We start from the raw sequence: 24,440 nt of genomic DNA, 5'->3' as shown, positions 1-24,440 counted from the left end.
GTTTTATATTTAATTGTTATTTTATTAGAAAAATTAATTGTGAAATACAAGCTGTAAACTCCAAATGTATTGAACCTTAAAGCAGTTATCCTCCTCCAGGAATTAGCATTTTCTCTGGTGATGTAACCTTAGATGCACAGACATGGACAAAATTGTGGGACATTGACTAATTGCATTTTAATTAGATTTGGAGACAATGCATAACAGATCTGGGTTAACAATGAGAGATGCTGAAATGTGAGATGGGCAGACTTCAAAGTGCTAATGGTTCCAGTAAGAAAAAAAAGCTTACATAAATATCTTTGTTCCTATAGGTATTACAAGAAAGGGTGTTATAAAAAATATGTTTTCATATACTACCATAAGTCTAATTCTGCAGTTAAGCAATAGCTTTTTAAAAATTGAAGGGTAAATCCAGTAAGCATCTCCTTTATTAAACAAGGTATTGCTACTATCTCTCTTCCAAAGAAGTTTCAATCCCATAACATTTTAATGTAAAAATATCATTATGTTGAGCCTTGAAATTGTGAGTGGATACTCTCTGTTGTTATAAATGACAATTTATCCCTTAAAACACTTTATTTCATTATTTTAACTAGTAACAAGTAGAGGTTACTGAACAGATAATAGAAACAACACCACCTTTTGGCTTTTGAGCCATTTTCAGGTTTTTCTTTCTACTTTTCAGTGTGGAATTGATACTTACTGGTTCTTTACAGCACTCACTGTCACAATAATAAATCCCTCCTCTTAAGGACACTCCAGCCCTTCCTGGTTTTATACTCATCTCCCGCACCTGCCTCCAGTTCCAGCCCCCTGTGCTATATAAGCCAGACGTTCCTGCCTATTGGGGCTCAGCTTTGGAAGATGGACGGAAGCCCAGAAGCCCGCCTACCCGCCTACCCGCGAGTCCAGGAGCGACTCGACGGTATAGACTTCATCACGGCGTGACCTACTGAGTAAGGGATTAGGGAGCATCTGGTCCCGTTACCCTCTTTATTCCCCCGACCCTCCGCCAGATCCCACTCCAGTTTTTAACTCTGTTTGTCTGTTAGGATAGACTACCTGGTCTTGGACATTTGCTTCACTCATGGATTTGCCTCGGACTCCCTTGGACTGTTTGCCTCAGCCACACCTCCCCCAAACACCAGCATACCGTGGACACGCCCCCCTGTTTTCCTTCCAGCCCCTTGCATGCCTTTTTCCCCGTGTTTTCTTCACTCCCCCCGGATTGTGTTGTCTGCATAGGGCCCTGAAAACACTTCATGACACTCACACTGATTCAGCTTCACTCAATTCTTTAAACTACAGTAATCCCTTGTTATACATGTTTAATTTATTCCTCAAAAACTGCTTGTAAGGTGGGTGAAATCTGGTAAAACTAAATTTAAATCCCCATTACTGCCAGTGTTATAATCTCCTTTTGATTCCAAAACTCTAAAATGTTTCCTCAAACACCTAAACTTCACCTTGGTGAAGTCTGAAAACAGTAACTTTCTGGGTTAATTATTTGAGTACTGTAACATACTTTACTGTAACATAAGTTAATTGTTGATATATAAAAAATACATAGGAAACCAATAACACTCTTGTACAGTAGTTACATTGTTAAAGTGATTACCAAATTAATTTGCATAAAGTACTGTTCTGTACTATATGCACTAAACATGTACAGTATAAGCATTTATTATAAAAAAAGTTCAAATAAAATTAAAAAACTTGCTTGTTAAATGGAAGGTATTACCATGTTTCTTATAAACAAAAACATGCATAACGGTGGCTCATACAGTGAGGGATTAGTGCTCTTTATCATTTAAATAATATACTTTATAATTTAAATCAGCATTCAAATGCATCAATGGGAAATATAGCAATATATATATATCTTGTCTTGTTTAGATGACAAATAAAGTAATTAAGAAATTAATTAATTCTAAAAGTATTGACAGCATTTACCAAACCTAACTCTCTTGTCCATTATGTTTTAAACTCTTATTTTAGAAGTTGCATGATTTGTTATATAGTTATTAAAGTTCTTCAATCCATCCTTTTTCTATATTGCTTTATTCAGTATAGGATTTGAGAGCCTAACCTGACAGGCAATGGGTGCAACGCAGCATACTCCCTTGGTGGGACTATTTAAATTATTTTTTCTGTATACAGTATATGCTTAAATGTATCAATTATTTTAAATATCTGACTACCAACTAAAGCAATATTTACATAAAATGTATTAATTGACATTTACATTTCTGCAAAGCCCATAATAATTTAAATCTACAGTATGTACAGTAAACGTCTTGTTCTGTAGTGTCACGCTTGGGCTGACTCAATGGAATGGTGATTGACTTCTAGGAATCCAAGGAAGTCCTCTGAATCAGGGAGAGTGGCCTCTTCGTGTAACTGTACTGGCAGGGCTCTGTGGCTCCAGGCTGGGAATATACTGGAGAGACAGCAAAAGAAGCCCTGGTGATGGGCAACATGTATATATAACACTTTTATCTGGCAGCCGTGTGTGTTAATTTGGTTCACAGTATCAAGCTTTTCAAATCTATATACACAATGTTGGTGTCAACCTCTAATTACCACATGCCCTTCAATGTGCACATGTAGACACCTGTGTTAATATACAGTAATATAAAATTGGTGTATATTTGATACAGAAAAACTCTTTTTTTAGAACTATAAACTGATAACCAGAAAAATATGAACAGCAATAAACCTATGAATACCACTGGATTAGAATGGCAATTTAAAATGGTTTTTGTCTTATTATTTTTAGAATAAGAAACGGCTGGAGGTTTATTGGTCAAACTAAATTTAAAGGTTTACCATTATTTTTCTTGAAAATACAATAATATTAAGGAATTCATGTAATTATAATTTATAACTAACCTACAGTAATTGTTAGACTTTAACTCTGTATCATCATATACTGTACGCTGTCTTTTGACACATTGAGCTTGAAGATTTTCACAGTAGATTTGTATTTGCATGCACAGCACCAGTGGTTACATCCACTTGACTTCCACCTTGGATTTCTTGCCTTAACTTAGATATGACATCATCTTTGGAATCTTGGTATCCATAACACTGCTCAAGAAACAACAAATATGTACCATACACTGAAAATGACAGAGATTTTCAATAGGCTTCTCACAAAGTTATTTAGTTTAATGTAAAATATTCAAGAAATTACAAGAAAAAGTAATAAAAAAATAATTTCCAGTTTATATTAGATTTAAAATAATCTGTTTGGAAAGTACAGTATCAGTGTAATGGCAATGTTAAAACTCAATACACACAGATAAAAGAATATACAACATTACAACAAAAATAATTCAGAAAACCATCAATAATATATGTAGGTGTTTAATTCATCAAGGGATAGTTATGTACGGTATAAACCAAGTTTACTGTAATATAATACATCTTCGATTTTTGGTTTAGCAGGATAAAAAAAAATTAAAAGTTACTTCCATATCTTCATCTCTCTAACCTTGCCACCTAGCTGGCTTCAATTTCTGATTAAATAATTTGTTTGAAAATACAAAATTTAACAGAAAACACAATATGCTTCAATAGTATTTTAATGGAAACCTTCCTCATCAAAATAACCTCATTAATAATCACCATTGCACACATTCAAGATATCCTGTCATACAAATAGAGCAATGCATCACTGCTATTTTTGTTCATACAGCCTGAATACTGTGCAAGACTACATCCATGCTGATGGTACTCCTTTGTTTTCTCCAATGAAGCTCATCTTTCAACAAGATGTTAAAGGTCAAGGTAAGTTTATTTCAAAATTAGTTTTTTTTTGTTGTGATTTATTTTGAAGTTGGCTGTGCATTTAGAACCAGTCATAGTGGTGAAGAAATAATTTTATCTACAGATCATTTTCCTAGCAGTAACATGAAATGTGAAATAATAATATTTCCTCACAAACATACAGTACTATCCAGTTTTACTACTGTACTTCTCCTATTAGTGTACTGGCAAATGAACACATCTTCATGCTGCCATTTCAGTATTTTAATGCAGGTGCCAACAATATTTCAACAATCCCTCTGTTTTCCATCTTAGATTCTATTTTTATTTCAAACTGGCTATTTTTCAAATCTGCAAATTACACCCTGCCCTTAATAATACATACTGTACTAATACATGTTGCTCTTTTGATAAGTGTCTATAGTTTATTTCCCATTGTAGGACAATCGGACAGTTTCCTCCGTTGAGCTCATGCTCAATTATCAACAATCACTTATACCAGATTCCCAGAAATATCATTTTACTCTCCTCATTTAGAAAGAGAGATTTAATGTTTAATAGTGAATTGAAAATGTACCTTTTTGGTATTTGTTAAATGTGGTATCCCCTCAATAAAGTAAGTAGTAGTTTGTTACTCCCATACTCTCCATTGTAAAAAAGATATGAATATTCATTTTGCCCCTAGTCTAGTCTCTTGAAAGTCAGTACGACTCACAGGCATAAAGCTCCTTATTAAAGTGCCCATCTCAATACAATCCCAAAACCTCTCCACCACACAACAATCACATATTTTTGAAGTGGGCTGATACACACAAATATCACAAAAAGAAAACTCAAGGTTTATTATAGAAAATCACCATATATGCAGAAACAAACATACAGTATATATATAAATTACTGTATATGCAACAGTGTATATATTACTTTTACATAATGTGCAATTTTACTTCATATATTGTGTAAGAAATGTCTTCCAAAAATGTGTAACAAAACATTCAACTGGCAGCTTTTCAGCTATTGATGGACATGTCACAGATTTTCAGAAATTACCAAGTAATTTTCTTCACAGCTGTGGGGTCTTACATTGGAGGGAGTTCTGTGGCCTTTGTAGTCACATCTGTCAGACACTGGCAGCTGGAACTAGGGAGCAAATTACAGTGTTATCCAGCCTCGCCAAACTGGCAGACAGCTTACATTGCAAGATCCAGATACTGTTATTAAGACTGATTAAAAATCCAGGTCTTTAAAATTCAGGGATAAAATTTCATTGATGACAGACATTCTAAATACTGGACTTTGTTGTGGTCTGACTTTCAGATCCTGAAACGATTGCTTCTGCAGAGCCTGAATGGATGAAACTTATAATTTAGAAAATATAGATAGATCCCTAAAATATTTGCCTTCCATCTGTAAACAGATACCTTACTCCAGCTCATGATGTCAGAAGAGTATGGATAAGTAAAGCTTTCATGTCTAGATGTAAAAGAAATACAGGAGGAAATACATGTCTGTATTACCTTTAGTTGAAACCGCAAAGGTCTCTTTTGCAACTACAAGTTCTCATCTGTATCTCAGGTTGCTACTGTAATCATTACATTCACAGTAGCAATGAATTCCTAGTGCACTACAGTCAAATAAACTTCTTACACCACAGTCAATTATTTCATCTTTCAATTTTTCAAAAGAAAATAGTGATTTCTCACCCAAAATATCTCAGCTTGATCCTTGGTGCGTAGTGCCTTGCAAAAGTATTCAATCCCTTCCAAAGATGTCCAGTTTTGTTGAGTTATAAATTATGTTAACAGATTTTTTTAAGTGAATATAGTTAATTACAGCTTAAGTGTTCAAACTGAGCACTTTTTAAGTTAGCAAAAAGTGCAAAGAAAAGTCAAACTAAAATATGCTAATTGCATAAGTATTCACCCCTTTTGCTATGGTAAACCCAAATTAATTTTGATGTACAAAATAACCTTAATGAGCCACACCATTAGCTGAGTGCTTTCTATATGTGTACAATGATAGTGGCTCATTAGATTTCAGACTAAATACACCTGTATTTATAAAGGCCCCTCAGACATGTAGCAAAGTTCAAAGAAAGATAAAAAAGCAATGTAGAGCAAGGAGCTCCCAAAACACAGTGATAGATTTAGAGAAGGGCACAGAACATGAGAAAGGTATACGATTTCCCCTAATTCAGTGATGTAAATCATTAAGAAATGGAAAGCACAACATACCACCTAGACATTGCCCAGATTAAGTCCTTTCATACTGAGCAGGAAAACTGGTCAGGGATACCATTAAGAAGCCATTGATAGCCCTGAAAGGGCTACAGAGTTTAGTGGTGACATGCAAGAAAATGCATAATACCACACCAGCAACAGAAAAACAGACAAAACAAAACCATTCCTTCCTCTTATCTTTACTTCCATGGCTCATTGAACACTTGAGAGCTGTAATTCATCAGCGGTTTGCTACATTCAGATTTAACATTGTCTGCAAACTATATCAATTGTTGAAACAGACATAGGTGTTTAAATAAGTGTTTCTCAACTGATTTCTAAAACTCACAAGGCCTGAGTGAAATTAAAATCAGGAATGCAATATCAAGAATATTCAATTAAATGTTAATATTGGACCTTATTAAATGTTTTTATATTGAATACCAAGTTTTTAAACTATAATAACTCCCCACCACCACCAATTTATAGTGGTGTAGTCTGTGTTATGCAGTACTGTCAATGGAGAAATACTAAGGGTATTACAGAGATCTATGAATTGAGTTGTGAGTCTTTGGTTCAAATGAAATCATTGAGATAAAACACTGAGATAAAACTGTTTTCCCTCTAGCCTGGCAGCTGTGCAGCAGTCCTGTGGGAATGAGCTCAGATTGTTTCTTTTGAACTGTCAGCACATATGCAGCTGAGGAGCAGCAAGAGGCAGCCTGTGGAAAGGGGTGAACACTCCTGGAGTAAGGGGTGAAAACAGGGGAGGGAAAAAAATCTGTTAATATAAACAGCTTCTGGGTGCTGCAAATCACAGGGTTCAAGTTTACACAGTCTTTATCCATTGGAAAAGCTAAATGTATGCAGAAAAGGTGGAATTCCATATAATAGATACAACTGTGAAAATATTTACAAAGATGTTCACTCTGAATTTTAATCTCCAGTGTTGTCTTTTTTAAATGATTGTACACAGATTGTTTCTTTCACCAAAAAGTAGTATATAAAGGAACAAAAAGAAGAAAAAAAATATTTTAAAATGACTTTTTTCTTACAAACACCTGAAATCTGTGGCCCTGGATTTAGACTCATGGTTTTTCAGCTGGCCTAGTACAGACAGCCTTCAGTTTACAAGGACATAATAATCATAAAAGTCACACTGTGACCAAGATAACAGCCAAATTCTAAGCAGATACCATGGGAAGAACCAACTGTACGTGTTAGAATTTCTTACTTGTTCTGCAAATCTTTCTGTTTTTTCTGTTTTACTTGGAGATCAGGGTCCCAAGAAATTGCATTTGCCGTTGGTGTGTTGGTGTGCTCCATATCCCTTCAGTAAATTTTTAACTGCACACTTATGTATATTGTTTGCATAGCTATAGATGAACTTACATAAGGTTAATCTTTTTTTGTATTTGAAATGTCTATCCTTATTATTAAGGATGATTCATTCCCTGTAGGGCAAGGGCTAATCTAGAATCTACAGTACACTAAGGAAGACAGAACTAATCATAACAAATTATTACAGTACACTGCTTATTATAATTTATCAGAGACAACAACTAGTCTCTCATTTCGCATCAGTATTCTTAATAATGTACAGTTTGTTCTTTCAAGCAATGTTAAATAAAATAAAACCTTAGTGGCAGCCATTCATGCTTTGATATAGCCATAAATAAACTAGATGATTATGATTTGACATCCAGGTTTACAATTTCTCAAAGGCAATGTGTACTATCACTATCAATATTCAAATTATGTTTAGTCTGTTGTCTGTCAAACTTAAGCCTGCTTGTATGTGATGCTCCTGTTGGAATGTTGGTTTTCATTGCTAGGAGAAGGACATAGAGCTTATGTACCTAATTTCAATGCAATCCCTAAAACGAAACCAACAAAGAACCTGTACAGTTCTCAGGCTCTGAACAGATTCCTGTTTCCTTTAATTTTAACACATAAGATTAAAATCTGCGGCACGTTTTGGCAAAACAGTGAAAGGTAAAAAAATGAAATTACCTTTGACGTCTCTTAACCTTGTATACAGGCTGATCTCAGCAACAAAACTGAAAAGTTGTTGAACGTTGTTGAAGTTGTTGAAATTGATATCTTGGAAGGGCAGCTGATGACTCAGTAACTTATACTTACATAGGACAGATGAACAGTTATAAATGAGATTGCAATTGACCATCTAACTGATTTAGTTGCTGTAAATTTATTGATTCAATAAATCATTCAGCTGTTTCTTCAAAGAAGCCAGGGCATCAGCTTCAAAAACATGACTGGGTAGGTTTTTTCCTCCCAGCCTTTTACAACCCTTTGTGTAAAATGTGTCTCTGTTTTAGTTTTAAATGTACTCGTGATCACATTTGTTAAGCATGTGATATGTATTCTACTGACACTCCCTGAAATGATAGCATTGATTTCTCAATACATTGTGAGCCTTACTGATACACTTGAAGCAAAATAACGATCCTTATTTTTGTAAATATTTATTTTCAATATTTTGTGTTTAATGTATTTTTCACAGTGTACTTTCAATAGTTTAAACTATGTTCCATTTGTAGACTGTCTGACTTAAGCAAGGTTATATATGATGTTCCTTTTAGAATACTGAGTTTCATTCTTAAAATGGGGATGTAAATCTACCGTGCCTCAGTACAAAATGAATTAAATGTTCAATACAGAACTAGAGGGAGCTGAAGCCTAGCCATAGAGACAAGGTAGGATACACCCTGGCTAGACCCAAGTCCACTGAAGGGCAAATACAGTATACAGTATCCACAGGACAATTTAGAGACAATAATTAACACACATAACATGTGTTAGGGCTATGAATGGAAACCAAAGCACCCGGTAAAAATCCATGTCTTCACAGTAGACCATGCAAACTCCACACAGACATCAGTAGGCCAGAATAACTCAGGACTGAAAAGCTACAGTACGAGGTTGTAATGCTAAATGCCATGATGCTACCCTACTTTTGTATGGCTGAATTAAAAAAAATTAACACTTAAAATAATTCTCCAGTATGTTTAATTAAAATTTACAGCTACATGTGTCTGCAAGCCACATAGAGCAGCTCTATTTGTTTTCTTTTTTTCTCAAAACAGATTTTTCAAGAATGTTAAAAAACAACAAGGATGGGTATGATGATAAGTGTGCTCTGCGGTCATCTTGCTCCTCAAACAAACTACACAAGTTCACTTAGAGGTCATGGGTCAACTTTGTATTCATTCTTTCACTTTTCATCCTTATTCAAAGTAAGAGCAGTAGTAGTTGTAGCAGTACAGTACTGGTAAAAAATGCTTTCGACAGAAAATGTTTATTGAACTTTAACATATTTCCAAGCAACCTCTGCATGATTTAGAGACTTCAAATAATTTAACATTCTGTATTTGTGATTACTGGGAATAAATTACAAAGAAGCCATTTTCACAAGCACCATTACTGTTGAAGCCGCTTCAAAAGTGACACAAAATGCCTTAAGAAATGGTGCTAACCATGATTCTAAGCATTGCTAACCATGATACTACAGTATGCTTGTACACAAACATTACATTATTCTTTAATTACCAATGGATACAACTGTACACACAAATAACGTAGACTATTACCTGTCCTAATAAATTACATTAGCCCTAGCAATGACAACGTTTGTACTGCTGCTGGACAAAAACTGTTCCTGCTTTTATAGACCTACAGCATCTGCCAAATGGAAGAAGCTGAAACCAGTGTTGGGTTCGGTGACCTTGATCAGCAGGAAGAGACCCAGATTCAGTGTAGATGTAGCAGGCAGTGATTACTCTGTGCTGGAACTCAGCTCCAGTACTGTACCTTTAAATTTGAGACTGCTCATATTCCAGGACCTATTAGCACAGCTCTAATACCTCCTTGCGACATAAAAAATTTAACACCCATGTATACAATTTAAAAATAATCTTAAACAGTCGATATTTTATCTCATTGACACCTCGATTACATTTCCACAGGAAAAACTAATTATTTGTTCAGAGAGCAAAATGAGAAAAGGAGAATGACAAGCAGACATTACCTTCCATGAGGAACAAACCCAATAAACACATTGCACATCTCTTTGAATAACACACCTGCTCCAACGTTTTAAACCACAAATGCAATTGAATCATGCTTTCATGGCATTCATGAAAAAAAATGAGAAATATATCCATAACATTAGTATTTTTAACATAACGTCATATTTGTGTCAATATAGTTACCCATGGGCACAGATTCTGAATCATTATGTACTAGACAACAGTTCCATCTGAGACACTATCATATGTTTTGGTATGGCATACTGTTTGTTATATTAATTGTTTTTATTAAGTCTCATTGTTAGCATGTTATCAGCAGATGTGGCTTACAAATTCATTGAAGTTAAGTGTTAAGCATATGTCACTGTTAAGCACTCTAGTATCTCTGTTTTCCCTTATAATTTTACTCATTCAGATTGAGTTCCAGCTATTCATGAGTTATAAATTAAGCAAATGACAGCTAATGATCTTAGATCAAGTGGATAGCTGCATCAGCATGCATAGGCTGCAAAGGAACAAGCAAAGGTCTATTCCCTGCTGAAAAGAGAAGAAAAGAAACCCAGCGTTTCAGCTGTGGAGCCTCCTTCGGGTGTTCCTACACTTGTTCCTTTACTTGTTCCTATGATCTCAGATGCTGTGGCAACTTTAATAAATTTCCTTGTGTCAGAATTTAAAACCATGCTGAAGCAGAAATGGTTAGAGCACTGAATAATGTTTCAGAAGAAATTATCACCAAATGTTTTTAGCTGTCTAAGGAAAAACAATTGCTTTTGTGCTTTTGTGCTTTCTTCACAATGGCACCGATATTGCTAACTGATGATTGTTGGATGTAATTGTACAGATCAACTTGAGATAGTCAAAAATTGGCACAAAGGTTCCAAATAAACCTTCTTTTTTTGCTCTAATTTGTTTTATTTTCCCCACTTGTAGTTAAACATTGGTCCACCAGTTCTTCAGCCTCTAAACGAGATGCATCTCAGTTCCTCAAAAGTGGCATTATCCATTGTTAGCTATCAACTAACATGTTTTTATAGTTATGGATGGAAACACAGGTAATAGTAAACAAAAAGCACAAAAGTAAATTACACATGCTTGAGTGGTATCGATGTTCAGTGAAATTGTTTTTTTGTTGTTAATCTGTTGTTAAATTTCACCACATGGAATGTAAAAGAATCCAAAGTTATATAGAACGGTCAAAGCTGAGAACTTTAAAGTTGAGAAGGTTAATTTCTAAAGTAGTTTCTACAGGATGATCACTTTAAAACTAAAATCTACAAAAAGATTTCCATCATAGGCATTAGTGCATTCTAGATGTTTTGGAATGAAAAATAGTTCCTAAGACACATCATCGTCAGCTACTGTAGCCTACTTACATAATAGCCAAGTGGTCACTATCAAAATGCATTTGTCAATTTCAGACCAGTAATCATTTTGACGAAATAGTATCCAAAGGAAATGTTACTATGAATGCTACTGATGTTCCCTACAGCAATCCCTGATCTTTAGACGATGTGATTTATATATTCAAGAAGCTTTTAAAAATGCTCCCAATATCCCGAACAAACAACATGATAAAAAAGTCTTAGAAGACTAAGATTTAAGTACTAAAAAAGAGCTTATTGATATAAAAAATAATTGTATACTAATAATCTAGAACATGATATTTTTATGGCAACAGGTTTAGTTGTTAGTTATTGTTTGTGCTAAAAATACCTCCTGATTCAGATTATTTACCCTACATGACAGATTTAAGTCTAGAAGGATTCATTTTATTAGTAGGGATGACATAAAAGTCTAGGTCAATTGACTGCATTTTCCTTCAGATTGAAGAATGTCAGTTGGTTTGCCCCAGTGAGTCACAACCACACCATGGTTTCTTCCTGATTATTTTACTGTCAGCGGACAGTACTGTCAGCGGACAAAAAAAACTTAATTATAAGGAATACACTGCTTCTACAGAACATTCCTAGAAAACGAGTCCAACTTTTAAATGAGTTCCGTAAAATTTAAGGTTGTATTTCATTGTAGAAAACAGTCCAAATATTATTTCATTTTAAATTAGACCCAATGGGATTTATACAACTTCTTATACAGGAAATGTGACCCAGCAGCAGTCTTTCACAATACTCCATCAATATTGAATGTAATTTTTAAAATAAATGTTTTACTCAATATTTAGAACTTTCTTATGAACATTGTAAGTGTCCACTGCTTTAAATTCAGAAATTATATTTCCAGTCAACATGAAAAGACTTTGTCTATACAGTATAAAGCAAAAACCATTAACTGACATTATTATATGTGAATTATATTAATTGTATTATGCATCACATTAATACCATTCATTGAAAGAAAAGGGGAAATAGTACCTAAAATGAAATCGAATGCGTATGTGAAATATTATAACAAATTAAAACAAAACAAAAAATGTTAACATCAATAGAATCTCATTAACCAGCAGGGGTCTGAGATAGTGTTAATGCTGAAATGTATAAGTGTTAATGAAAAACAGCAATGCAAATGTTTTAAAAGAAAATGATGTAGTGGGAGATTATACCTCACCAAGAGTAGGCAATCCCATTGGGGCTACAATTATGAATGGGATATCACTCCAGGTATCTTATGCAGCTTTTTCCTTAAAGCATTCCACAAAGCTGCACTGCAACATAATTTTCTTTCATAGTGCCAGTGGCAAGGTTTGCTCTCAAGAGAGAGGTATTGCTGTCAGTTCTTGTCTGCAAGCCAGTAATTCTGCAGCAAAAAGTGCATTTATACTCTTTTGTTGATTTTACTTTGGATCCGTACTAGGCATGATAAGCTTAGGGAAAATGCAAAAAACTAAAAAAGTCTACAAAATTAAGGAAGATCCAAAACACACTCATTTCTTCTTAAGCCAGTTTTCTATGCATGAGCAGAGGGACAAAGATTATGGCAGTGAGATATTATCTGGCAAATGAGATGTCTGATGTTGCTTTGTGTATTATGTTTCACTTCACTTTTTGACCTCTCATGCCAAGTAGCAGGAGATTTTGTTGAAAATGTTAGTTGAGCTACTTCTTATTAAAGACAACTCTGCCTACTGCTGCAGCCCTTAGGCTATCTTAAGAGAGATACACATATCAACTGAAAATGTCAAAGTTATATTCTTTACCCAGTATATGCCAAATAATATACTGTACTGTATGTAATATGTCTAAGGTGCTAAACAGCAGACTGACTATGATCTTGCTTCTAATACAGGCACTCAACAAGTTACAGGGTATAATTGTTGTGCAGAGATCTGAGAAAACCTTGGCTAACTTTGTACCCCTGGCACTTTGCCAGTTGAATACTGCTGTCCGCAAGTTTCCAGTCACAGTGATCTTTTGATGTAGTCCAGATTCAAACTAGGAGGCTGTGCAGTACTGGGTCCACCCTGTTCTCCGAGGGAAGGTTTTCACTGACCGAGGCCTTTACCAGCTCTCACCTTGAGAGCCCCCTTTTCTGATAATGTTATGATTTCAGATCTGGATGGCAAAATTATGGACCTATTCCTTAATTAAAGACTTTCCATTAATGAGTAATAATTTAATAAATACAACTGCTCAGAGCATCTGAAAAAAACCCCATTTTATAGGGCGGACATCTCTTTAAATTTAAAATATATGTGTTGCTTTCACAGGGTAGAAAGCTAGTAGTACCCCTATAATGTGTAAAGATTCTTTCAACATATACACATTCAGAAAATTAAGCCATTCCAAGAGTAAATCAGGAAAGCTACAACAAGCGAAGATGAAGACAAGCAAGTTTCATGCTGTCATCAGATTTTCATTTTCTGCGTGTGTCCTGGAGAACATTAAATTACAAAAAAAGAATTAACTCATTATGTAAAAACACATCACAAAACAGTCAGCACTGGATCAAACTAATATATAACAAATTGTTGTAATAAAAAGTAAGTGTAAATAACACTCACTCATTTAGAATATTTGGCTGTGAAGTACAGCTTCACTTTTTCTTTCAATATTTTTACCAGTTTCTGAATGTCTAAAGGAAGAAAAATGCTATTTCAAATTATTTTAAAATTCTTAACATTATGTGTGATATGTTTTCATATACAATAGACCCCTGTTTTAAGTACATACAGCACTCCTGGGTTTCCTCTTGTATGTCAAATTAACAAGACTCAAGGTTTCCATAGGAACTAATAGATGAAATGGGGAGATGTGTTCCTTGGACATCAAAGATACCCAGATAAAGCTTGTCATACAATACTTCATTAAGGTTACAAAAACATATGGAAAAGACTAATTCCTTTAACCCTTTGAGTGGTGCAGATGGAATTCGAAGTTGAATGTTCAGTTGCCTCTTTGGAGCAATGACGGTCTTGCACATTTTAAAAATGTTAAACTTAATTGCTAAAATTGCAAAGTAGCTTGATTATCCACATTAAAAAATATAGATTTAAATAATCCTTTTCATCAGTCTTTCACCCCATAGCAAGCTTTTTTTTCTATTATGTCAAGGGTACTTGAGAGAAAGCTCAATCTTAATTATGTAAAAAGGTCTTAACCATGTCTGCATACCAGCAAAAATGCCTGTCAGAAAAAGAAAGTGTGTAAAGGGGTACAGGAAATTATTTTAGAAACTTCTTGATATGGGTTTATTGGATGAATGCATACAACCTATCCAAAACATCTGCCACTTCTAGCAGCTACCATCTAAACCTCACCAAGCAGATGCTGAGCTCATAACTCAGACAGAAGGAAAACATGTGTCTGTACATTTGGATTATTTTTATATCTGTTATCATTTGTTTTTTTTTTCTCCTTACCTTACAACTGTTTTATGTGTCTGACATTCCTGTTTACAACACCTTGCTCAAGGATGTGTCAAATATGGTGTAAGAGGGAGATGAGGTCAACAGTAACGGTCAAGTAACTGTAAAACTGACACACAAAGCATCCATACGTTTTTCTTTACACTGCAAAGAAAAGACTTCAAAACCAAACAAAACACTAAGTAGACTTTTAGTCTACTTTAACTCCTGGCACAACAGCCAAACTGATTAGCAGCTTCAAACAAAGTCTCTCTGACTCTTCCAAAAATTACTGTACATCAAAAAGTGACAAAACAATTTCAGTCAGGTTCTTCTTTCTCCCTCTGGGGCAGCTTACATAACAAAAGGATTTGCCCTCAGTCTCCAGAAGGCAGATGTTGACTGATCCAGAAAGGCTCTGCTTCCAGGTTTTTTAAGTGTCATCCGACCAATTGTTTTCCCACAACTGGACAGGTGACCAAGGGCAGCAACTCATTTCCCACTGCTTCTTGTCCAAACCTACTGCACTCTCACAAATCTAATGTCATTAATGCCCTCATAGACAATAACTGCTGGGTATTTGACTGCCCTAACTAGAAGACTGTCAAATATAAAGGATAATACCTTAGAATCAGGGAAATAAGCAAACTGTTGCCATCTCAGATAGCATCTGCAAATCTGGGTTGTGGTATCCCAGACAATGGCATGTTCAATAATCACCAAATTTTTTTTTGTATTCTTAGTTGTGACCAGAGATTAAGTTTTCTTGTCAGTGATGGAGCTACTCTGTCCTTGATCTCTCACATCTTATTCCAGGTCCTGGAGTTCAGAAAATGTGTTTGGTGATGTAATGCTGGATGGTATTGTTTGAATGAGCCTGTGAAATTCATTAAATTTCAACACCTGCAACCAGCTTTTCACAGTTCATTTCTCCAAGCTATTTCTTCTACAATCCAGGATGAACATCTCCCTGAAGTTGGTTTTAATCAATCAATCATCAATCTCTGGAGCCCTTTGAGTGCCTTTTGTACATAATCCAGTTTTCTGGATCCTTTTATTTTAAAGGATCTGGATTTTGTAGACGTTACCAGAGATGTACTATAGCTGTTACGGTTCTTCCAGAATGCTCCACATGCCACATAAGCTACAGATTTTTTATTTAAACTTATTTTTTGAAGTATTAAATATGTAGTTTACCTCCTGCAAAGAACTACATGTTAGAGATGTACAGTAAAGCTGAGAAACAGCTGTGTTGTTTCTCTACAAATTAAATGCTGTCAGCCTTCACACCTACAATTAACACCTTTCCAGTTCTTCCTGAAACACGGACTTGGTAGTCTAATGCTCCTCAATCATTCAAAAGAAAACATAATTTACTTTCGATTAACAGGAAACTGCTGGCTACAGTAACAGCTATCTGACAACCAAATTCTTACCCACGTAGAAAATAGACTTCACCTTGCTCTGTGCTCCCTCTAGGTTCTCCCTCCAAGTATCGTGAAATACCTTTCCGTGTCTTTCTCTGTTTCAGAGAACATCACAAACTGACTGAAGCACTACTCATTTTCTAATTTGCTCTGCTTTATAAAAAAATGATGTTAACAGGAAAAATATTACTTTTTATGTCTTTCCATGCCTCTTTCCCTGTTATCCTGGAAATAAATATGTTCATTCATTTGTCCATATAAGTATTAATTTATTTAGCTAATGCTTTTATTGAAAACAACAAACATTTTAACCTGATTATATACAGTAGTAGAGGATTTACAGTAAGTAGAGCAATTTCAGTAAAGTACTTGATCGAGGGCACAAATGCAGTGTCATAATTGGGATCTGAATCTTTGTTTCTGTTCCAACTGTACTGCACCTACTGTATTCACAATGCTTTGTGTAAAGAAATTGGTATTGGTTGTAATTTCCAAGAAAAAAATAAGTTATTTTCCTTCACTACAGATAACATGGTTTATGGGCATCATTGATATAATTGTTAAATGAAATGAAAAATCCTTTACTTCCAAGAAATCAGTTCACATAAAAATACAAAATGTACATACTTTACATCAATCTTCAATCCATTTTTCATCAACGTGGACCCTAATCTTCATGGAGGTTGGACCTACATGTACCATAAAGTGGCAGCAATATCTATTGACTGGGGGTGTGTGGCAGGCCAGTTGAAGAAAGGGCTGTAATTGTTGTAATTACACTGCATATAAATATCTTGTAAATAGCCATACTAGAGGGAATTGTTTAATTACTAGTAAATTGGTCAAGGGTTTAAGAATGCACATTCTCACAATGGTGTAATTACATGATGGTATTTGGTAGTGTATATATTACGGAAGTGTTTGGTAAAAAAGGAAATGCACAGTATGAGTGGGGATGGGTGTTTTTGAGCGCTGTCTTTGTGTTTGTTGTTTGATGCCTTAAAAATAAATAAAATAAAGACTTTTGGATTGTACTGTTTTGTGTGTGCAGAGCCTGGGACTTGGGATGAACTGTCTCTCACCAGGAAATGGAGTGTCATGAGCCAGTTGATTAAATTAAGAATGTAATGTTTCCAGAAAAAACGTGTACAAGTAAGACTGTACTAATTCTCCCTGAAAGGCTCAGTGTAGCAGGCATCCTTGGCTTCCTTTTTCACACTGGCAACCTCAGCACATCTTTCATGACTGGGGTCATTTTTGTCAAAGAATGCTAGGTAACTATTAGACATTTTCAATGCACCACCCATGCATTTAATCATGAGAACTTGGAGGAGGGCCTTTAATTTTCTTTCACATGCTTTTCATCCTTCTGATACTCCTTATCCAGCTGACCTGTTCCTTCCTACAGTATGTTAAACAAACAACCCTGTAATGTGTTCTACCTTGACGTACTCAAAACCCATAAAATTAACCTTCTTGACAATCTCATGCCTTTGATCACTGATTAATTCACCTGCAACAAAACCTTACAAATCATTCACAGCAACAGGCAAAATGCATTTTAGTCACCATTAAGGCATTGATCCATAACACCATTCCAGGTTTCTCTGAACATGTGAGTAGCCATCATGATGTTAAATGTCTTACAAAATTCTTTAATATTTCTCTTTCCATTCGATTCTGCCATATTCATAAAGCTTGAATAATGCCCTGATCCATGGGACAAATGAGGAATGCTTTGTATGGCAGCACAAATAGTACCATAATGTTCGCATTGATATCAAGATTGAGGCATCACACACTGGGTGGAACTGGAGTATTATCAAGAAGTAGTGAAATTCTAAATACCAAATGCCTAAAAAAAATTCAAATTGATCTGAAAAATAATCTTTAAACAATGCTCCAGTAAACCAGCCTTTTGGTTGGCTCTTCAAAAAAGTAGAAGGTGACAATTTGTAAAACCTTTAGTTTCTGGTGAAATAAACCATCACATTTGATGTCACCAATTGCATTTACTCTAAGCAACAGTATGCATTGATCTTTCATGGCCTTGAACCATGAGAGTATTTCTCTCCAAGACTGAGATACGTTTTCACATCAGTTTATCAATCCATCTTAAACTTATTAGTGACTAGTAGTCTAGGCAATGGGGTTATGGTACTCCACTGTGCTTCTTTGTGGCTTTCCTCTTTACTTATTCATTTTTGTTTTTTTTTGCTGTTGACAGAGGTTGCTTCCAATAAATCTTGTCAGGGATTTGCAAAGCATGTAAAGTCTTTGAAATGCTGTCTAAAATAGCAGAGTAATCCTAAAAGCTTCTTTTTTCACCCACCATCTCTTTAAAATTGGTTTATTTTTCAAAGCCTGTACCATCGCTGGATCAAAACACAGATTTAAATAAGTCTGACTTGCTTAGCTGCACCTTAATTCCATACCATCTCAGCCACTATAATTACATCTTAACATCTTCCACAAGGCTCTCACATTTTTCTAAATACAAAGGTGTCATCTACACATAGCACGCAGACCTCACCCCTCATTCAGGAACTATAATGTTGTTGAAATACTGTTGGTGTCTTCATTAGTCTCTTTGTGCAATCCTGAGAGTGTTACACAAACTGTCATGGGCCTGATTCCTTCTGACATGAAGCCTTAATGGCAGACTTTCCCTTGGTTCAACAATGAATACCAAGCATTTCCATATCCTGCACTCAAGGATGAGTCGGTAGGTTAGGAATGTTTTTTTTTTCTGTTTGAATCTCTATAATCTATACACAGCTCCAGGCAACATTTTTTTTTCTCAAAGGCAGACATACTGTATTGGAGGGTAATAGGGGGATAACAGAGACATTTAGGGTTAGAAGAGGAGAACAAAATTCTTAGCTATCAAAATTACTCTTTTAATTAACTTAATATAAATAGCTGCACCACAAATGATCCAGAACAAATGCCATCACAAATACCTATGCATTGTGAAACATTTAACCACAATTTATATTAATGTGTAGTTTGTAACAAAGTCCATTGATGTTTTTCTTAAATGATTAGTACTGTAAGTTAGAACTATCTTTGTAGATCACAATGAATGTAACAAATTATCTTTGTAGAACAGATTACACATTAAAAAAAATCAAATTTAAACAAAATCACCAGTAAATAATAATATAGTAATTTAATAAGAATCAAACACCTAATTATGTATTAATCTATTTTTTCTCTTTTTATATGATGTCATGTTATTAATACTTTGTTGCCATTTTGTTCAAAAATTCCATAAAACATATCCAATATTTTTCAAAATATAAATATCAAATACCAAATTGAAACATCAAATATGTTTATATCATGGTATTTAATTCACAAGCATTAATATTGTATTTGAAATAACAGAGAAATGCCTATTAAAATAAAATGTCAAAATAGTTTAATGATGGAATCTTACTTTTTTCTCAGCTGTTTAATAGAATGTCTTCACACATAATTCTTATCTAACTTGTGAACTTCTATTACAGCAAAGACATTTTTAGGTTTTTAATGCTATGATCTGTAGTCAATTTCATGTTCCTTTTCTTTGTAAACTCAGTGATTTGATTTTAATGGGGGAAATGCTACTACTTCATTATATAATTTTTGGAATATTTATATAGATATTAAACAAAAACCTGAACTGAAGAGATTCTATTTGTATTGTAATTGACCCTTTGTACAGTATGTAGAGCTTCTTATTTTCTTCAATATGAATAAGTATTTCATTAGTATACAATCTGAGGTCCCAAATAGCACAACAATTAATTCACTAGAATACCTCAGTTGACTAGATATAAACATATGGAAATCAAACATTTGCTGAATTTCTATATGGAAAGTAAAAATATTTTTTACAAGCTGACAATTGTAATTAAAACTGCATTGCAAAGCCTTATATTATCTGTGAACAAATGTTTTCACAGTTTCAAACAACAGTTAAATAAAGGGCTCCAAACATACAAAACACAAATAGAATAACATTAGTACAGTACATTTTGCAGAGAAGATGTTTTCATGATCAAGGGAATTACAGTACTTCCACTAAGGTTTTGGAGCCAAGATCAATGCTTTTGGAGTGGAGATAAAAAATGACAACATAAAGTAAAAAAAATGAAAACATACACAAAGACGACAGCAATATTAAGTTTTCCTTAAAGGAGAACTGCAGTCACAATTTCTCAGGCAATTAGTCAAATCTTGGTAACAAAATAAATTCACTGACATTCTAAAAATATAATACAAATTTCAAATTCAGCACAAAACTTTTAACTTTGTGAAAGTACTGTAAGTCACCATGTTGTCAGAAACCCCTGGTCTCTCACCACCACAAATAGCGATGTGATGCAGCCCTTCCTGCTTGCTGGCCAATGTAATGACTAATGTTATGCAATGTGAATAAGTCCAGGTTGTGCAACAGACGTTTCACCGCAGAAATGTTCAAACGTGATTTGCATGCAGATTTAAAAAGTAAGCAGTATTTGTCCACAAAACTGTTATAAATAAAACAAGAGGGATATTTATCTCTTTTACTACCACATCTTAACGATTTAAATCCAGTTATACAGGAATATACAGTATGAAGCTGTAGCTTGACAGTGAGAGGGGAGCAGGAGCAAACTTGTGGACTGAAGCAGCATAGCACAACTACAGTTTGCTTAGGGAGAAATGCACAGTGACAGCTTGAATGCTTTTAATATTTACATGTTGAGACAGTTTTTTGTAGATTTTTAAAGAGATGGCATATGGGATTACGAAGGAATATAGCCAAGAATAGATGGTATCAAAACGATATGTCCTTTGGTTCTAAAATCTTGAAAGATCAGAGGAAGGAAATTAAAGAAGAAAGATAGTCTGTGTTAGTAATAACATTGATCAAATCTATACAGCATATTTTCTGCAGGAGTGTTACAACATTTTTTGTTTGTTATCGTGCAAGGACTTAAAAATATGTACATACTGTACAGGCTAACAACTGCAATCAGAGAATCAGAGTCTTCCTACATTATATGGAGTGGATGAGCAGAGTGGATATTATAATAAGGGTAGTGGACTGGAAGAAGGCACAGAGTAAAGAACAGGCATTATAGTCTTATAGTGAGAGGTGGATTTATTGAGAAAGTGGCTATCTTGGTTCAAAACTCAGACCCTGTGATGTGGCCTTGAGCCAAGATGGCTACCTGGTAAATTGGGAAAACATGCGAATGAGGCACAGCTGGTCTGAATGAGGGAGGGACACTCAGATGCAATGGGTTTCCACATAAGGAAAAAGAGCTGTTAGAGTAGGCTCTAACAATAGGAATTTAACAATAGGAAACCCATTCATAATATCACAAATTAAATCATTTTCTAGGCCTCAATAAAACAAAGTTAATGTTCAGGAAAAAAGAACATAATTTGTGGTAGAGTATCTAGAAAGCACTAAACACTAAAGAACTATCATACAAGTGCTAAAATTAAAACTCATAGTTTGCAGTCTTCCATAGGATACATTTCTCCTGCTAAGGTGGTCTTAGGTGATACTGAGGTGGGAGGGGCAACTAACAATAGGATTACAATGGCAAGACTTCAAGAAAACAATGTCAAGGTCCTGCATTAGTCACCATTTTTCCTGACCTGAACCTAATAAAACAGCTGTGAGACCAACTTTCCCAGGAGGTCTCACATCCAGGTACTGACCAGCCACACACCTGCTTAGCTTCAGTGGGTTGCCATTTGTGAGTTGAAGGTCTTTAGCAAATTTCCACAAACTCAAAATGTGTGCCTTATACATGAGGGGGAAAACTTTAAAGTCCGTTCTTAATTTTATAGGGAGTGCAATTTACAATTATGCACTTTTCATTAGTAAACGAGTCAGAATTCTGGCTATTTAGAACCTTAGAAAGTATTCCAAAGGAAGGAGTTATGGTAGTCTTATATTGAAGTGAATATTTCAGCATCAGTGAGGGCCTTAATCTAGAAATGTTATATAAGAGGAAGGATAATGACATAAGATTTCAGTGATGCATTTCTTTTATGGATCTGTCCATAACTGCAAAACCAAATTTTTTTTTGAAAAAATTCAATTCATTTTCATGATACATGTAAAGCTATTCAGAACATCACTAAAGAATACTATGCTGGCATATGCACATAAAGTAATTCAGCTGCAATATGTATTCATCATAAGGCTAATGTTACAACCCTTCATGGGATGAAACGGTTATGGATAATGGCAGGATAGATGGATTAATGCTCAGGATACATATTAATTTCTTTTAGTCCTGCCTCAGAATATAATAGAGATTAGGTCCTACTGGGAGGCTTTTTTACCTCTGTATCAACAGCCCAGAATCACCAGCCTGGGATAGTTTTGCCATCTTTTCCTCAACTCAAACCTGGACTTTTTCTCAGCTAGCTTTGGTCAGACTTGCAGTGTGTGTGTAGAGAAGATTTTAAAAGCAAATCCAAACAATTTCTAAGATGTTAGGTATTTGAGAAATACTGGAGAAAATACATTTCCAACAAACCTCTTCAGATACTCCAAATATTCATAATGTCAATGTTTCAGTCTAAAAGAAAATTTCATTATGACAAAGAATACAATAAACCTCTGTGTCTGAGTTAATTTATTTTGTGACAGACTACTAATTGATGCAAAATAAAATATGGCTGTAAAAACAATTTTTACATCCATATCTAAGAGACATCTAAGAGACACACACTGAACAATTAAATATCAAGTCTTATATATTAGTTTAATGTTCATTACAAAACTATAATGACTAACCTGTAAAACACAACACTTTGTATCTATTTCCATGTTATACCCACAAAATAAGTTTACACACCCACCTTCCAGTCAGGATTTGGACAAAAAATTTCAACTTTAAGGATTATTCTAAAGAAAAAAACATTGCAACCAAACTGTGTTTTTATCTACTCTCTTTTCTTTTTCAAATAAATGTTTCTATTGTACTCAATAAATCTTGTGGAACTCAACTCAGCACTACAGCCCCTCTGCAAGCACAGATGGCATGCCTTTACATGTATGGATCCTGAGAAATGTACACTGCAATTGTCTGCTCCGTTATGTTAATGCAGACTATTGGCACAAACAATACAGTCCACCTTCAGTTGGAGGACTAGCACTGCTCTCGGTGATCATCTTGCAAGTTGATAGAGACTTGGACACTACCAAAGGGTTGTTGCATAACACCCCTGTACACAACACAGCGTTGCTTGAAAAAGAACTTGCCTAAGCCCAGTGGCACTTCCCAATCTTAGCTAGCTAAAATTTCAAACAACTCTAGTGGTTTCTGGGCAACCTACAATTGTATTTCAAGAGCAATTCTGTTTTTGCAACTAAGGAGATTTATATAATTTTTTAACTGAAAAATGAAAAAACAATTTTTCAGGAAAATATATGTTTTTACTATATAAAACTATGTCACAGTAGTTTTCTAGTATGCATGTGAAAAAGAACAAAAATCACAATTTTTCCACATATTCACCATTAGTCTTTATTGTTATTTTAGGCTGGAATTCTTGAGACACACAGTTTGCTTGATAACTTCAAATTAAAATGTCTAACACAAATAGATTTTAGTTTTAAAATATGTATTTTATTTAATAGTTTATCAATATTTTCAACATAGAAATAGAAATGGTCTATATCAGGAAACAACTTGCACTTTCAATGTAAAGCTCTGTGTATGTACAATTTTGAAATGTACACTGCATATGTGCAATGTAAAGTATGTGGTCCATCAGGTGCTGCTGACATACCTCCATTATAAGGCCATTTACTCCTGAAGAATTTAAAGCAACTGGCACTTATCTTAAAATAACAACCATGTGCTAGTCTTTCAGCTATACTCACTATATCATCAATTATTAGTAAGCAGATCTCAAAGATCATGTTTTTAAGATTAGAAAGTGGACAAGAAATCCCAAGCCTTGTCAAATATTTTTTTTTAATTCCTCTTCAGACAATCAGAATAATGTATAGACCAACTGTTTCTTCTTATATTTATCATTTCTTATGCCTAGGAGCACCTTTCTGTTCTTGTCTATATATAACATGTCACCGTAATTGCAAAAGTTGGAGAAAATAACAACTTAAGTACAGCTTCATTTTGCCTTCAGACTGACATATAAGGCCAACATT

General features: G+C 34.6%; 1 protein-coding gene across 3 annotated transcripts in view; it reads right to left on the bottom strand.

The window, feature by feature from the left end:
* pdgfc (platelet derived growth factor c) overlaps positions 1 to 24,440 on the bottom strand; it is a 106,968-nt gene that overhangs the window by 61,910 nt on the left and 20,618 nt on the right. Inside the window, exon 2 of one of the 3 annotated variants that reach the window (XM_069187955.1) lies at positions 4,825 to 4,914. The exons of the other annotated variants lie outside the window; for them this stretch is intronic. The gene's annotated coding sequence lies outside the window, so the exon portion shown is untranslated. The remainder of the gene's footprint in view (positions 1 to 4,824; positions 4,915 to 24,440) is intronic. 3 annotated transcript variants of the gene reach the window in all.

This window comes from Lepisosteus oculatus, chromosome 1 (genome assembly GCF_040954835.1).
Source record: "Lepisosteus oculatus isolate fLepOcu1 chromosome 1, fLepOcu1.hap2, whole genome shotgun sequence".
In the NCBI taxonomy this organism is placed as follows: Eukaryota; Metazoa; Chordata; class Actinopteri; order Semionotiformes; family Lepisosteidae; genus Lepisosteus; species Lepisosteus oculatus.
Note: the sequence above shows the minus strand (reverse complement) of the source record. Positions and strands in the feature narration are given on the sequence as shown.